Source organism: Silene latifolia, chromosome 5 (assembly GCF_048544455.1).
Source record: "Silene latifolia isolate original U9 population chromosome 5, ASM4854445v1, whole genome shotgun sequence".
NCBI lineage: Eukaryota > Viridiplantae > Streptophyta > Magnoliopsida > Caryophyllales > Caryophyllaceae > Silene > Silene latifolia.
In genome coordinates this window covers 21,929,284-21,946,633 of record NC_133530.1, presented here as the reverse complement: position 1 = coordinate 21,946,633, position 17,350 = coordinate 21,929,284, and positions in this window count along the sequence as shown.

Here is a 17,350-nt window from a genome sequence, read left to right as displayed (position 1 = left end):
TTGTTTTTCCTCACAATTATTATACTTTGTATTTATTTCACCATAACTTTTTATCTCCCCTATTCTTCTGCTCTCAAATAAATTATTGAAATTAATTAAATAATTAATTACAAAAATTTTCTTATATAAATATCACAACAATCCTATTTTTTATTTTTATCCAAAAAGTTGGTAGGTAAAGTATGCATATATAACCGAATTGAATTATTTAACTTTTTTATTATTATTATGTTTTGAATTAATTAATAGTTAGAATCTTATTTAATTATTATTTTTGTGTTTGTATTAAAATTGCAGGAGGATGACATACTCACATATCAAAAACATTGCATGAAATTGGAAATAATGGTTATGAAACTTCTTTGCAATTATCTTTCGACTTGAATGTATTTTTCATTTTCATGGAGTTTTCATTTTTTTATTATTATTATTATGATGTATGCGCAATATCAAAGTGTAGTATGAATCTCTAATTATTGGTGACATGTTACATTATATATTCCAACCCTTGGAATATTAATTGACAAATTTGTAAATTGTACTAAATTGTCTTATACCCTTTCGTGCACTTTATTAGTTTTCCGTGTACTCTTCAACTTATATTTTGTCAATCAGGTTATAAATCAAATATCTTAGTCGACAAACAGATTATAAATCAAATGTCTTAATGGAAGTGTTGAAGTTATATGCTCCAAGGATATAAATCGGATCTTTTATTGCGGATCAAGGTAAATATTTTGCATGATTTTTGAGCGAAATCCGATGATCATTCTCCAATCCATTGTTCCATTTTGTATGCTTTCAAACCTTTAAATCATTTTTTTTCCATCAAATATTTTCTTCTAGCACTCTCAATCTTTCTTCGAGAAATGTTTACTTTTTTTGTTTGTATATATTTTTGTTATCTCATAATCATTTGTTACGAATATTTTTTAATTATCACCCCACTTCTCTTTTTTTTGTCCATTTTTATATTATCACCCTCTTTCTTTAATTTCTACTTTGGGACGTACATTTTACTAAATGTTTCTTATAACTTTTTTTTTTTAAATTACAAAATAATGTCATCGTTTAAGGGTAAAATTCTCACATTACTCCACCAAATGAAAACTTTTTTTTTTATTTTCAATTGGTTTTTATGTTTTCTTAATCTTAATTTTTGTCCACAAGCAAATGAGATGATAATTAAAAAAAAGGAAGAAGTATAATAATACAAATTGTGTATCCTTATTTCTTTGAAATTCATTGATGAGATAGGCGTTAAAACTCCTCACATAAAAGTTCACCAACAACAAATAATATAGAGATGACTATAATTAACAAGAGATATAGAAATGAAACTAGAATGATGTCCGTTGTTTAACAAATACATTTTTTCGTGTATTCTCTCAAAAATTGCTCACATAAAATTTATTTTTAAAATTATTGAATGCATATTTAGTCAAACATTTTATTTGTATAAGTCTCATGTCATCAACTCCTTGCTAATAGTAGTATATCACTTAGGTCTTTCGTTATACAAAAATCATTTCAATAATATTTCTCCCAATACGTTGAAAATCAATTAAATTTACAAGGACGATGTTGCAAGACCGATGAATCGACAAGAATTGTTAATGTATTATTTGTTAAAAGTTTAACAAACTCCATTGCATTTAAAAAAATAAACTTGTAAATTAGCCTAATTAGTAAAATAAACATAAGTTGTATTTTAACATAGCGCTTTTTGCGCATTATTCATATCGTCTCTAATTGACTAAAGGCAATATGTAAAATTAAGTTATAAAATATCATTACTGTTCCGGGTGTAATTCCAGAGCAGTTATAAGTTACCACCCGTGCTTGTAGAATGACGTCCTTAGTTGAATCCTCCTTGCGGTCTCCTGAAACGATGAACAAACTGAGGGCTCGGCTTTGGACCGAGCGAACTCACTCCGACGCTCAAGTCAGTAAACTTAGAGAGATAAGTTGCTGCTACTTGGCGAAGTATATATTGTAGAGAGATAAGGAAGATATTACCAGATGAATAGTGATTCTTAGGTTAAATTGTGGATCCTTTCCTCAATGATAGTTGAGGAGTATTTATAGACTTTCACCCTTTGTCACGTAGTGGCCAAGTGGCCAAGTGGCTAGCAGGTGGAAAGACTGACCTACCCTCGGCCGAGGGGCCCATGGCAGGCCGACGGGCCCTGTTGACTCGCCGCCGAGGGGTCTTGGATATGAGAACGCGGATGTGTGCCCCGGCTGGCTAGTTGCCCCGGCCGGGACCCGAGAGACAGGCCGACAGGCCTCGTTGGTTGGGCTGTCTAAGCCGTTGAGTTGCTGTGGATATCTTTGATCTTACTCAATATGTTGACTTGGTCAGCGGGTGCAGAATATGCCCCATCAATTTGCCCCCAGCGTAGTCTATGCCGTGGTATGGGCTCCGATGTATGTTGAGCGTATATTCTGCGCAAGTAAAAATATCTGCCCCGGCTTCTTCTACCATGGCGTGGTTCTGCTTAGGCCATACCATGTCCCCCCTCCACATGGTTGTGTAATGGACATCCGATGTGGAAAAGGCAAAGACGCTGGCTGAGACCAGGGTGGAGAGTGCCGGTTGTTTCTGATTGCCCCCGGCGGTGGCCGACAAGTTTGGTTGATCATGTGGCGGCGGAGAATGAATACTTAGGAATTTGTTGAGGAAGATGAATAGGCAGAGAGATTTGAAGGGGCGTGTTGAAGACGCTTGGTCACTGTTGCATTGATTGACGTTCAACTGTTGCAACGATTGACATTCCGTGGTTGCATGCCTGACACGTGTCTGTTTCTTGATTGGTCGACGTTTCATGGGTCGTGCCCCGATTGGTCCTTCTTCATGGGCTTTTCCCTATAAATAGGGCGTTAGTCCCCGAAATTGGCCACCAATTTCATTTTCTATAAAATTTTCTTCTTTCTAGCCTTCTTTTGTGAAACTTCTCTCTAGCTTTCGGACTTGTTACTCCTAAGCATAGCATTTTTCTTCAAGGTAAACAATCAAATTTTTAATCTCTCATTAAGTTTTCGTTGTGAATCATGTCTTCTGCTGATGCCGGCCCTAGTAACCGTGCGCCGGGGGGTTCCCCGCCGCGTCTTGATGAGGAGGAGATGCTAGATGTCATCCCAATAAGGTCTGGGGGCCCTAGGTCTCCGTCTCCCGAAGTCGATCCAAAAGCTTTGGAGGATTGGGAGGACGACGATGATGATGATGACGACGGTGATGATGCTGAAAGGGCTCATCCTGATGAGGGGAGGCAGTACGTCATGGATCACGGCGAGGCCTGTAAGGTCCGCCTGGACCGTGTCTGGACTCATAAGTTCGCCAGTTGCTCCGGCGAGACATTTTTCGAGGGCCATTTCTACTTTGGCAGGGGGTACAAAATTGTTATCCCTGAGGAGGGCCAGACCATCTGTTGTCCTCCACCGGGGTGCACCGACGTATACATCCGGCACTTGGAGTACGGGCTCCGATTTCCGCTGAATGATTACGTCATGGCTATCATTAGAGCCATGAACGTCGCCGTGGCCCAACTGCACCCGTTGGCTATTAGGACCATAGTCGGCTTTGTCTGGCTCTGTCTCTTCAAGGGGGAGGTCCCAACGGTTAATTTATTCCGTCGGCTTCACCACCTTCGGCCGTCGTTTCCCGGTCGTGTCGGATGGTACAGCGTGCAAGTGGAGCCGGGTTATATCTCCGTTGATAAGCTTTCCTCCTGCAAGGATTGGAAAGATCGGTGGGTGTACGTTGAGGTGCCGGATGACTATCCGTTGCCCCGGTCCTTCCAGCACCAAGTTAATTTGCGGTGCGAGACTGAGGCGGAGCATGACAGATGGGTCAAACGGAAAAAGCTTAAGATGGACGCCGACAAGGTCCCTCTTAATGAGGATGAGAGGCTGGCGATGAGGCTCTTTGAGACGGACAAGAGTGGGGTGTCGAAAAGATGGATCCCCCCGACGCAGATCATCCTTCAGGATGAGCTGCTCTGCCATGTCGGCCTCATACCGGCCCTAGCGCAGGGTGAGTGGGGTCGGCGTGAGGCCCATCTCTGCTCTCAACGTTTCTGTTTCTTGAATTTCGATTTACTTCTACTTAACTCTTGCTTTGCTTCCTTTGCAGACCACTTTGGACCGGACCTGTCTGAGGATATCCTTCGGAGGATGGGGCTGCACAAGGATAAGACCGTATTCGATTTGCACCCTAAGGCTCGCCCGTGATCGCGGGGACGTCGCCGAATGATCGATGGATCGCGCCGAAAGGCCTGAATGTGGAGGCGGCCCAGGCGAGGGTTGCTAGTAACATGCCGCGCCGAACGCGGAAAAGAAAATCTTCGGCGGCGACGGCGTCGACATCCGTTCCACCTTTCACCCCTTCAGTCCAGAAGGAGACGGTGGAGATCGTCGACATTACCGATGGGGGGGACTCCGATGCGGAGGGATCTCCCCTTATCCGTAAAAGGAAAGAACCCCCCTCGTCGCCGATACTTCGCCGCAATCGCGCCGGCGAGGAGATGCGTCCTCCGAGCAAGAAGGCCAAGCAAGGTACAGATATATCCTGTGGCTCAGACTTGGCCGGTTCATTTAGGCGTTCCTGATGACAGGGTCTCCGATACGTCCATGTATATTGACGGGGATGTTTTAATTGATTTTTGTAGATCAACCGTCGACAGCCGCCGTTCTCACTGTGCGGCAATTGGAGAAGCAGCCTGAGAAGGCGGGTGATAGAAATGTCACCGTCGATCCCCTACTTCAGAAGGTTTCCCCCACCGAGCTTGTGGCGGAGGGGATGAGAATAGGCAAGAGGCTAGCGAAATGGACTCAGCTTGCCGGCTCCCACATTATGGAGCAAGAGAAGACCATGGTCAAGCCGCCCACACGCTCGAGCGGCTAAGGCCGGAACTCGACGCGGCGAACAAGGAGGCCAAGAGGGCAAGGCGAGGCCAAGAGGCGTCCGTGCCGAGAGAAAACTCGGGAGGAGGACGCTGAAAAGGAAGTCCTCGCCGAGAGAGCCAAGGCCGAGGTCTGCGGCGGCCAAGCCGCTAAGGCTGCGGGAGATGCGTGACCTCGTTCGAAGACGCCGACCTTTACCTTACGCAGAGGAACGATTTAGGAGCTTGTTCCAGGCCCGGGGGAAGGTGGTCCGGACAGGGGATGCTATCATCGCCCAAAGGAAGGAGGACATTGAGAGACTCCAAACCGTTCTTCTCCCCAACATGTGCGCCCAATACGGGACTGGCCGAAGAAGCCGCCGGGGAAGTGATTGAGGAGCTCTTCCCTCTTGATGGCTCCTTTCCGTGGGGACATTTGACGAGTTGTTTGATGACAAGCTCGAAGCTAAAGAGGAAGCCGCGAAGGAAAAGGCCAAGGAGGAGGTAAGGGTGAAGAAGGAGGAAGAGGCGGCCGCGGAGAAGGCGGCCCTTGCTGAGGAGGCTAGGGCGGCCAAGGAGGAAGCCGAGAGGATGAAGGCGCCCGAGGCCGCCGAGGTCGCCGAGATAGCCACGGGTCGCCCATTAAGGACGGCCGCTAACGCCGCTGCGATGGCAAAGCAACGGGCATAGGGAGACGGGCGGTCGTCACTGTGCTCACCCGGCGTCTCGGATAGCTTTAATGTTCGGGGCCAATTATTAAGCCTTTCCTCCCTGCCATCTTTTGGCGCTTAAATGATATGTCTGTAACCTTTTGCCTTTCTTTTCCTTGTATTTTGTACAACTTTGGTAGGTTGTGTTTTGGCTTATCCTTATGGGGACGGCCGTCGTCTGTATTTTCCTCACTTGTAACCCGTTATCATTTTTAATAAGAGTTTGCTTATTTTGCCTCTGGCTTGGCTGAGGTCTTTTCTTGTCTTTGTATGAGTTGTCTTCTTACGTTATTAATTGAGCGCTTCTTTTGTTTCTACCTCGGTCCGGGCCGAGGCGTTAGAATGCGTATCTCAACTGTGTTTAACGTTCCGAGGCATGCCGATCGCTTTTGCGAGTATCGATGACGCATTTGGTAGTGGCTATCGTGGTGTTTGCCTCTTGGAGTGACTGCCGTGGCGTCTACCTCTTGGGAGGATCTGCGGCGTCTACCTCTTAGGGTGATCGCCGTAGCGTCTACTTCTTGGGGTGACTGCGACGGCGCACGCTTCTTGATAGTGATCGCTGTGGCGTCTACCACTTGGAGTGATCTTCTGCGGCGTCTACCTCTTAGGGTGATCGCCGTAGCGTCTACTTCTTGGGGTGACTGCGACGGCGCCTGCTTCTTGATAGTGACTATGGGGGGAAATGAACACTTTGATGGAAAACTTGGGACCATTCTTCATTAGAAATAACATGCGTCGGGGTGCCCACAGTTGTTTCGGGCACCTCCGCCGCTATACAAAATTTTTCCGAGATTGTCCGTCCCAATGGTTTATCAAAGGCGCACCCTCCATGTCTGTCAGCCGGTGTGTCTTGAGAGAGCGTCGGACCTGGGAGTGTACTGTATCTGGAAGGACTTTAATTTGGCGGTGTCGGCTTTTATCCTTTCCAGGTATCTTCCCATCCCATCGTCTCGAGCCTCATACTCTCCCCTGACTCGGTTGGCCACCAATAGTGAGCATGTTTTTACCACGACGTGCTCCGCCCCGGCAGCCCTAGCTAACTCGACTCCCTTTATCACCGCCTCGTAATCGGACCCGTTGTTTGAGGCCGAGAAGGTAAATTTCAAGGTGTGCTTAGACACGTTCCCGTTTGGGCTGGTGATAAGGATGCCGGCTCCTGAGCTGTTCGCCGTAGGGGGCCCGTCAGTAGTCATTTCCCATATGCCGGGATGCGGCTCTTCTTGGTCGGTCGGGGTTCCTCCAACCATGCCGACGTTGGTATTCATCGGGTCTTCCTCCTGCTGCATGGATGGGCTCTTCCCCTTCTCTGACTGCTTTGCCACTTTGAGGGATTGCATGTTGCACCCTCTGGCGGATATCTGGGTGTTGACCACCTCGTCCTTCTCGTTCTTGGAGACGAGCTTATGCGCTTCCCCCCGGTCCGAGACATACATCGTTGTCGGGCCGGATGGACATTACTGCGTCGGCCTCGCTCGAGTGACTCGGCCTATGAGAACGTTGTAGGCGGACGAGCCGTCGATGACCACGAACTCAGCTAGGATATTCTTGGCCGCATCTCCTTCGCCGAACATCACTGGTAGTCTGATTGACCCCAGGGGTACCAGGCCGGCCCCGGAGAAACTGTACAGCGGATTGGTGCAGGGGCTCAGGTCTTCAATCTTCAGGCCGAGCCCCTGAAAGCACTCTCTGAACATGATGTTCGTGTAGGCGCCTGTGTCAATCAGGCACCTCTTGACAAGGTGGTTGGATGTGTCCAAGTGGACTACAAGTGGGTCGCTGTGAGGGGCGATGACTCCCTCGTAGTCCTTCTTCCCAATGGTTATATCGAGGATGTTGGAAGCGGTGGCCGCTGTTTTGGGCACAAAGTTGATGGCCTGATACAGCTCGTTCAGGTGCCGCTTGTGCTCATGAGCGGACCCGCCGTTCTCGTTGCCCCCGATGACAACATTGATTACTCCTATCCGTTCGAAGACGGATTTTTTGTTGGAGCCTCTGGCATCAGTCTTTTGGCCTTTGGCGACATATTTGTCGAGGCTCCCCTTCCGGATCAGCTCTTCGATGGCATTCTTCAGATGCCGGCAGTTGTCAGTGAGGTGACCGGTGTGGCCGTGGTACTCACAGTACTGGCTCGTGTCACCGTCTCCCTTCGGCTTGGGGGGCCTTTTCCACTTCTGGCCTCGCCCTTGCTCAGGGCGAAGACCTCGGCGGCAGATACAACCAGGGGGGTGTGATCATTGTACCGCCTTTGGTGGTACGTTCCCGAACTCCCCCCGGCGCCCGCCGAGCTCTGCTTCCTGGCGGACCTGTCGGACCGTGACCTATTATTGTCACGGCGCCTTTCGTCCGGGTTGTCCTCCGCGCTTTTTCTTTTCGAGTGCTCGGCCTCGCGGGCCTATCCAGGTTCGTGGTAGTCCTCCACTTTTATGGCTTGATCGGCCATCTTCTGGCGGACTCCGAGGTTCGAGGCCGCCGCACTTGATGAGCTCATTTTTTAGGTCCCCTCTTGGGAGGCCTTTCATCAGCGCGAAGGCCGCCAGTTCGTTGTTCAGCTCACGAATCTGCTGAACCTTGGCGTCGAACCTCTTCACATAACTCCGGAGAGACTCGCCTCCCTCCTGTTTGGTAGTCATGAGGTCCGATGTCTCGACGGCCCTCCTCTTGTTGCAAGAATACTGGGCTAGGAAAGTGTCCTTTAGGTCGGCGTAACAGTATACCGACCCGTCGGGTAGCCCCTTGTACCAACTTTGCGCCATCCCATGCAGTGTCGTTGGGAAGACTCGGCACCAAACCTCATCGGGTTGCTCCCATACCGACATGTGAGACTCGTAAGCCTCAACGTGGTCGGTTGGGTCGCCTTCTCCTTTGTATGCTATGAGTGGCAACTTCAGCTTAGTCGGCACCGAGGTATCTAAGACGTAGGCGCTGAGGGGCTGTCTGACCACGTGTCGAACGACACGCGGCGATCGACTCCTCGCACCCCTAGTCCGGCTCCTCTCCCCGTGGCGGGAAGGGCTTCTTCTCCGACTCTGGTGAGTCGGACTTCTTCCCCGACTCTGGTGAGTCGGGCTTCTTCCCCGACTCTGGTAAGTCGGGCTTCTTCTCCGACTCAGATAAGTCGGACTTCTTTCACTCCTCTGGGGAATGCCTCGTCGGCGCTGCGGCGACGCCGTCCTCCCGTGAGTGCGGGAAGGACTTAGGTCTGCCACTAGCGCTCTGGGCTCCCCCGGCGTCTTGACAGGGCCAGCTTCTTCCAGTGCTCCGTTCAAGTCTCTTGGAGTCACATTATGGGCCCTGGTCTCCTGGACGGGTTCCGCCGCTCTTGTCGGTGTGACAGTGTGAGCCGGCGTACTACTAATTAGTTCCAGGAGCGACTTGATTTCTTTGCTTCGACCACATGTCCCATGATGGTGACACGGTCGGCGGGTGGCGGCGTATCTGGTATTATTGGCATCCCGTACCCCGGCTGAATTACTAGGCCGGTGGAGGGCTGCGCAACACCAGAATTGTGGACGGTATCATCTTGGCAGAATTCGGTTTCGTCAGTTACGAATACCTCTTGTTGTTTCGACATCTTCTTAGCTTTTCGGGTGGGTTTTTGTTTGGGAATGAATGTGACTAGCTTCTAGTATCTTTCCCCACAGACGGCGCCAATTGTTCCGGGTGTAATTCCAGAGCAGTTATAAGTTACCACCCGTGCTTGTAGAATAACGTCCTTAGTTGAATCCTCCTTGCGGTCTCCTGAAACGATGAACAAACTGAGGGCTCGGCTTTGGACCGAGCGAACTCACTCCGACGCTCAAGTCAGTAAACTTAGAGAGATAAGTTGCTGCTACTTGGCGAAGTATATATTGTAGAGAGATAAGGAAGATATTACCAGATGAATAGTGATTCTTAGGTTAAATTGTGGATCCTTTCCTCAATGATAGTTGAGGAGTATTTATAGACTTTCACCCTTTGTCACGTAGTGGCCAAGTGGCTAGCAGGTGGAAAGACTGACCTACCCTCGGCCGAGGGGCCCATGGCAGGCCGGCGGGCCCTGTTGACTCGCCGCCGAGGGGTCTTGGATATGAGAACGCGGATGTGTGCCCCGGCTGGCTAGTTGCCCCGGCCGGGACCCGAGAGACAGGCCGACAGGCCTCGTTGGTTGGGCTGTCTAAGCCGTTGAGTTGCTGTGGATATCTTTGATCTTGCTCAATATGTTGACTTGGTCAGCGGGTGCAGAATATGCCCCATCAATTACCATCCACTCATTTATATATTTTACATATTTACTTTATTTTACATTTCTTTTTTCATTAGAATACGTTAGATAATAAGGAATAGAATTAGATGTCCAAGTGTCCAACATTTTGTTTCTTTGCCGGATAAAAATAGGACCAAGGTTCTTCGAACGCACCAAAACAACACTAGAAACAATATATCAAGTACTAGAATACCAAAAGCCATCAATGTTGAGTGAACTGAATAACCACCGTGACAAAGCCAAGCGCCCTCGAAATCCAGAGACAATCTAAACACCATAAAAAATGCAGGGAACAAAACCAGAGAGGGGTCCGACAATAATTAACACAACAAGACAACAATGAGTAAAAGGACAAAGACAATGAGGACCGTAGCAAAATAAGAGTAGTTTGCAAAGTTAATATTCCACTCTTTGAATGCAATTTTACGTTTTCCCATAATTTGTGTTGACTTTGCTTATAAGCTTTGAGAATAAGTTGTTTAAAGTGTTCTGATGAAACACGAGACAATACAATTTCCCATTTAATTTATATGCAATACCAGCCTTCGAAATCAGATAATGGACATTAGTATGTTCTTTAAAATGAGGGATTCATGAGTTTTGGTGTTATAATATATCTTACCCTCATGAACTGTGACAAGACCCTTATTGTCTTGCTTAGGTATCCTACCAACATATCTCCAAGATAATAAGCAAAAAGACAAACAAGCCGAATAACGCATTCATGAACGATACCGCAAAAATTAAAGAACAAAAATAATCAAACCCGTTGTTCCGGGCGTAATTCCAGAGCAGATATTCGTTACCACCCGTTGCTTGTAGAATGATGTCCTTGGTTGAATCCTTCTTGTCTTTATCGTTCCTCTCGGCCTCTCCTGCAACAATGAACGAACTGAGGGCTTGGCTTTGTGCCAAGCGTACTCACTCCGACGCTCAAGTCAGTAACTTAGGGGATAAGTTGTTCCTTGGCTAAATGTATATTGTAGAGAGAGGGAAGATTATACCAGATGAATAGTGTTTCTTAGGTTAGGTTGTGGATCCTTTCCTCAATGAAGGTTGAGGAGTATTTATAGACTTTCACCTTTTGTCACGTAGTGGCCAAGTGGCCAAGTGGCTAGCAGGTGGAAAGACTGATCTACCCCTCGGTCGAGGGACCTATGGCAGGCCGGCGGGCCCTGTTGACTCACCGCCGAGGGGTCTTGGATGTGAGTACGCGGGTATGTGCCCCGGCCGGCAAGTTGCCATGCCGAGACCCAGCCGACAGCCGATGGGTCGCGTCGGCCAGGGCCGCCTAAGCCGTTGAATCTTTGTGGATATCTTTGACCTTGCTCAATATGTTGACTTGGTCACGGTGCGAATATGCCCCATCAATTTGCCCCCGGCGTAGTCTATGCCGTGGTATGGGCCCGGATGTACGTTTGAGCGTATATTCTGCGCAAGTAATTTGTAAAAATTTTCAGATCGGCTTCTTCTCGGCGGCTTCTTTTACCTCGCCTGGTCTTTTCTTAGGCCGTACCATATCCCCCTCCGCATGGATGCGTAAAGGGCATCCGATGTGGAAAAGAAAGTGACGCCGGCCGAGACCGGGTTGAGAGAGCGGTTGTTTTTGATTGCCCCCGGCCGCTACTTAGCTTGGTTGATCATGTGGCGGCGGAGAACAAATGCTTGGGAATTTGTTGAGGAAGGTGAATAGGCGGAGAGATACGAATGAGCGTGTTGAAGACGCTTGGTCACTGTTGCATTGATTGACGTTCGATCGTTGCAACGATTGACATCCCGTGGTTGCATGTCCGACACGTGTCCGCACGCTGATTGGTTGACGCTTCATGGGTCTGTTCTCGATTGGTCCTTCTTCATGGGCTTTTCCTATAAATAGGGCAGTTATTCCGTGAAATTGGCCACCAATTTCATTCTCCAAAATTTTCCTCTCTAAACTTTCAAGGGTTTCATTGTCTTCTAATTTTCAGAGTTGTTACTCCGTGGTGTTTTTCTTCAAGGTAAACAAACAAACTTTCCAACTTAACTTTGTAAGTTTTTATTGTAAACATGTCTTCTCGCGATGCTGGGGCCTAGTAAATCGGCGTCGGGGTTCCCCGTCGCGTCTTGATGAGGAGGAGAAGTTGGACGCCCCCCGATAAGGCTCGGGGGCCCTAGGTCTCCTTCTCTCGAAGTCGATCCTCGGATTTTGGAGGAATGGGAGGATGACTCTGATGTCGATGATGACGCAGACGATTTTGGTGATGATGCCGACAAGGCTCGTCCCAAAGAGGGGAGCGTGCGTTATGGATCACGGTGACGCCTCGCAAGGTACGCGTTGACCGAGCTTGGACCCATAAGTTGGCCGGTTGTTCGGTGAGAAATTTTTCGAGGGCCATTTCTTCTTTGGCGGGGGATACGAGATTGTTATCCCTAAGGAGGGTCGCCGTCTGTTGCCCTCCGCCGGGCCATACCGGCGTATACATGCGACACTTGGAGTACGGGCTCCGGTTTCCACTGAATGAGTACGTCATGGCCATCATTAAAGCTATGAACGTCGCTGTGGCCCAACTGCATCCGTTGGCCATGAGGACGATAGTCGGCTTTGTGTGGCTTTGTCTCTTCAAGGGGAAGGCCCCGACGGTGAATTTATTCCGCCGGCTTCATTATCTCCAGCCGTCAATCTCGGCGCGTCGGTTGGTACGGTGTGCACACGGAGAAAGGTTATGTCTCCGTTGACAAACTTACTTCTTGCAAAGACTGGAGAGATCGGTGGGTGTACGTTAAGGTGCCGGATGACTATCCATTGCCCTCTCCTTTCAAAGACCAAGTGAATTTGCGGTGTGAGACTAAGGCGGAGCATGACAGATGGGTCACCCGGAAGAAGCTCAAGATGGATGCCAGCAAGGTCCTTCTTAAAGAGGATGAGAAGTCGCGATGAGGCTTTTGAGGCGGACAAGGGTGGGGTGCCGAAAAAATGGATTCCCCCAACGCAGATCATTCTTCAGGATGAGCCGCTCTGCCATGTCGGCCTCATACCGGCCCTAGCACGGGGTGAGTGGGGTCGGTATGAGGCCCATCACCTTGTTAATGTTCCTGTTCTTCGAACCTCGATTTATTTCTTCTACTTAATTCTTGCTTTTATTTCCTTCGCAAACTACTTTGGACCGGATTTGTTCGAGGATATCCTCCGGAGAACGGGCCGCACAAAGACAAAACCGTTGCTAACTTGCATCCCAAGGCTCTGACCCATGACCGTAGGACGTCGCCGAATGATCTTATGGACCGGGGTGAAAAGCTTGAATGCGGTGGAGGCCCAGGCGAAGGTTGTTAGTAACATGCCGCGCCATACGCGAAAAACAAAACCTTCGGCGGTGATGGCGTCGACATCGGCTCCGCCTTCCATCCCCCCTGTTCAGAAGGAGACGGTGGAGATCGTTTACATCTCCAATGGGGATGACTCCGATGAGGAGGAGGGGTCTCCCCTTGTCCGTAAAATAAAGCAGACAGCCTTTACCGCTGCCGTTGCTTCTGCTGCTGACGAGGAAATGCGCCCTTCGGCCAAGAAGGCCAAGCACGGTATTGATCTATCCCCGTGGCTCGGACTTAGCCGGTTCATCAAGCGCCGCCGGTGATGAGCTCTCCGGCATGTCTATGTATGTTGATACCGATGCTTACTTTAAATTTTGTAGATCGGCGTTGTCGGGCCGCCGCTCTTGTTGAGCAGCAAGTGGAGGAGAAACCCGCGCAGGCTGGTGATCATAACGTCGCCATTGACTCTTCATCCCAGAAGGTTTCCCTTTCCCGACCGCAGGCTGGTGATCATAACGTCGCCATTGACTCTTCATCCCAGAAGGCTTCCCCCTCTCAGCTTGTAGCGGAAAGCGCGAGGTTGATCAAGAGACTGGCGAGGTGGAACGAGCTGACCGGTGCTCGTATCATGGAGCAGGAGAAGGCCGTGGCTCATCCCGCTTTTGGCTTAATGCCACTAAGAAGGTGGCCGCGAAGGCGAAGCTGGATCTTCTCAATGAGCAGAGGGCTTAGGGGGAGGCCGAGAAGGCGCTCTTGGCCGAGAGAAAGCTCGGGGAGGACGCGAAAAGGAGGTCCTTGGCTTTGAGAGAGCCAAGGCCGAGCTGCTGCGGCCGAAGTTGAAAAGTCTTCTTTGGCGAAGTGTAACCTTGTTCGAGGCACGCCGACCTCTATTTCCAAGCAGAGGAATGAATTCAGGGAACGGTTTCAGATCCAGGGGAAGGTGATTCGGAGCAAGGAGGCCATCATCAGGCAAAAGGAGGACGACATTGAGATGCTCCAAACCAAAATGCTCCCTGACATGTGCTCCGAATTCCGGGATCTGGCCGAAGACGCTGCCAGGGAAGTAATTGAGGAGCTTTTCCCTCTTGAAGGTTCCTTTCCGTGGAGCAAATTCGACGAGCTGTTTGACGACAAGCTCGAAGCTAAGGAGAAGGCCGTGGAGGAGAAGGCCAAGGAGGCGGTGCGGGTGAAGATAGAGCAGGAGGCGGCCGAGGAGGCAGCAGCTCTTGCCGAGAAGGCTAAGGCGGCCAAGGAGGAAGCCGAGAGGGCAAGGGCAGCTGAGGAGGCCGAGGCTAAAGCTGAGGCTGCTGAAGCTGAGGCTGCTAGGGAAACTGCTGGGTTGCCCATCGAAGAAGGTGTTGCTACCGCTGCTGATGGCGAGCAGCAACAGACATAGGAAGATGATGTCTGTCCCCTTTTGTCTTTCTGTCTTTGTATTTTGTACAGCTTTGGTAGGTTGTCTTTTGGCTGACCCTTATGGGGACGGCCGTCGTTTGTATTTCTTGTAATTTGTTGAACATATTTAATAAGAGCTCGTTTCTTCTGCCTCCGGCCAGGCCGCGGTCTTTACCTCATTCCTTTTTCTTGTGCTAATAGTTGAGCGTCTCAATCTGTACTTAGCGTTTTCACTTTGCCTCCGGCTTGGCCGAGGTCTTTTCCGTCTTCGCCGAGTTATTCTCTTGCGTTTATTAATTGAGTGTCTCTTTTGTTTCCGCCTCGGCTTGGCGAGGCGTCTAGAGTGCGTATCTCAATTGTGTTAACGCTCGAGGCATTTTGAACGCTTTGCGAGTATCACCGCGCTACCTGGTCGTTACCATCGAGGTGTCCGCTTCCTGGTGGTGATTGCCGCTCTTGTCGGTGTTTGACAAAGTGTGAGCCAAAGATCGCTTCTTGTTATTGATCGCCGTGGCGTCTACCACTTGGAGTGACTGCGACGGCGTCAAACCTCTTGGGGTGATCGCCGTGACGTCTACTACTTGGGGTGACTGCGACGGCGCCTATTTCTTCATGGAGGCTGCCGTGGCGTCTACCACTTGGAGTGACTGCGACGGCGTCAAACCTCTTGGGGTGCGCCGTGACGTCTACTACTTGGGGTGACTGCGACGGCAGCGCCTATTTCTTCATGGAGCTCGCGTGGCGTCTACCACTTGGAGTGACTGCGACGGCGTCAAACCTCTTGGGGTGATTGCCGTGGCGTCTACTACTTGGGGTGACTGCGACGGCGCCTATTTTTTCATGGAGATCGCCGTGGCGTCTACCACTTGAGTGATTGCGCGACGGCGTCAAACCTCTTGGGGTGACCGCCGTGACGTCTACTACTTGGGGTGACTGCGACGACGCCTATTTCTTCATGGAGATCGCCGCTCTTGTCGGTATGACAGTGTGAGCCGACATCGCTATCGATAAAGACTACCGCTCTTGTCGGTATGACAAAGTGTGAGCGTCTGTCTTTGCTTCCTAGTGACTAGGGGGAAATGAACATTTTGATGGAAGACTTGGACGATTTTTCATTAGGTAAAAACATGCGTCGGGGTGCCCACAAATTTGTTTTGGACACCTCCGCCGCTACATAGAGTATTCCCGAGATTACCGGCGTCCTAATGGCCTATCAAAGGCACACCGTCCTAGTCGGCCGCTAGTTACATCCATGAGGTCGCCCCCGTTGTAAGGATAGACTTTTCCTCTCTCTCGATTTCTTTGCCACTTTGAGGGATTGCATGTTGCATCCTCTGGCGCCTATCCGGACGTTGACCACCTCGTCATTCTCGTCTTTGGAAACGAGCTTATGCGCTTTCCCCCGGTCCGAGACATACATCAGTGTTAGGGCCCGGATGGACATCATTGCGTCGGCCTCGCTCGGGGTGACTCGGCCTATGAGAACGTTGTAAAGGCGGACGAGCGTCGATGACCACGAACTCGGCTAGGACATTCTTAGCCGCATTCTTTTCGCGAACGTCACCGGAGTCCGATTGATCCCGGTGGTACCAGGCCGGCCCCAGAAGAAGTGTATAGTGGGTTGGTGCGGGGGCTCAAGTCCTTGACTTTCGGCCGAGGCCGAGGAAGCACTCCCCGAACATGATGTTCGTGTACGCGCTGTGTCAATCAGGCACCTCTTGACCAGGTGGTTGGATATGTCCAAATTGACTACAAGTGGGTCGCTGTGAGGAGCGATGACTCCTTCGTAGTCCTTCCTTCCAATGGTTATATCGGGGATGTTGGAAGCAGGGATCGCTGTGTTGGGCACAAAGTTGATGGCCTGATATAGCTCGTTCAGGTGCCGTTTGTGCCCATGAGCGGACCCTCCGTTCTCGTTGCCTCCGTCCTTGGTTGAATACTTCTTGTCTTTATCGTTCCTCTCGGCCTCTCCTGCAACAATGAACGAACTGAGGGCTTGGCTTTGTGCCAAGCGTACTCACTCCGACGCTCAAGTCAGTAACTTAGGGGATAAGTTGTTCCTTGGCTAAATGTATATTGTAGAGAGAGGGAAGATTATACCAGATGAATAGTGTTTCTTAGGTTAGGTTGTGGATCCTTTCCTCAATGAAGGTTGAGGAGTATTTATAGACTTTCACCTTTTGTCACGTAGTGGCCAAGTGGCCAAGTGGCTAGCAGGTGGAAAGACTGATCTACCCCTCGGCCGAGGGACCTATGGCAGCCGGCGGGCCCGTTGACTCACCGAGGGGTCTTGGATGTGAGTACGCGGGTATGTGCCCGGCCAGGCAAGTTGCCATGCCGAGACCAGCCGACAGCCGATGGGTCGTCGGTCGGCCAGCGCCTAAGCCGTTGACTTGCTGTGGATATCTTTGACCTTGCTCAATATGTTGACTTGGTCAGCGGTGCAGAATATGCCCCATCACCCGTGATTCTCACGGGTCACAAAACTAGTTTACTAATTTATATAGGATGGAGGAATGGAGGATTTGGTGAATTTTATTTTCTAAAATGGGCTCAATCACAAACAAATTAATAAATGCAATTGCTAAATTCAACACGTCATTTACACAATCCTATATATTTTGCCTCTTTTTTTCCCTATTACCCTTCATTAAAAAAAAAACGATAATAAGTTTATAAATAAACGAAATAAATCACTTAGTTTTAGCTCTAAAACAATTTTTAATAAAAGTATACCCTAAGGAAATAATTTTTTTTAAAAAATTACAGAATAATAAAAGAGAGATATATTTTAGAAAATTGGTACATAAAAGGAGTAATTGTTAATT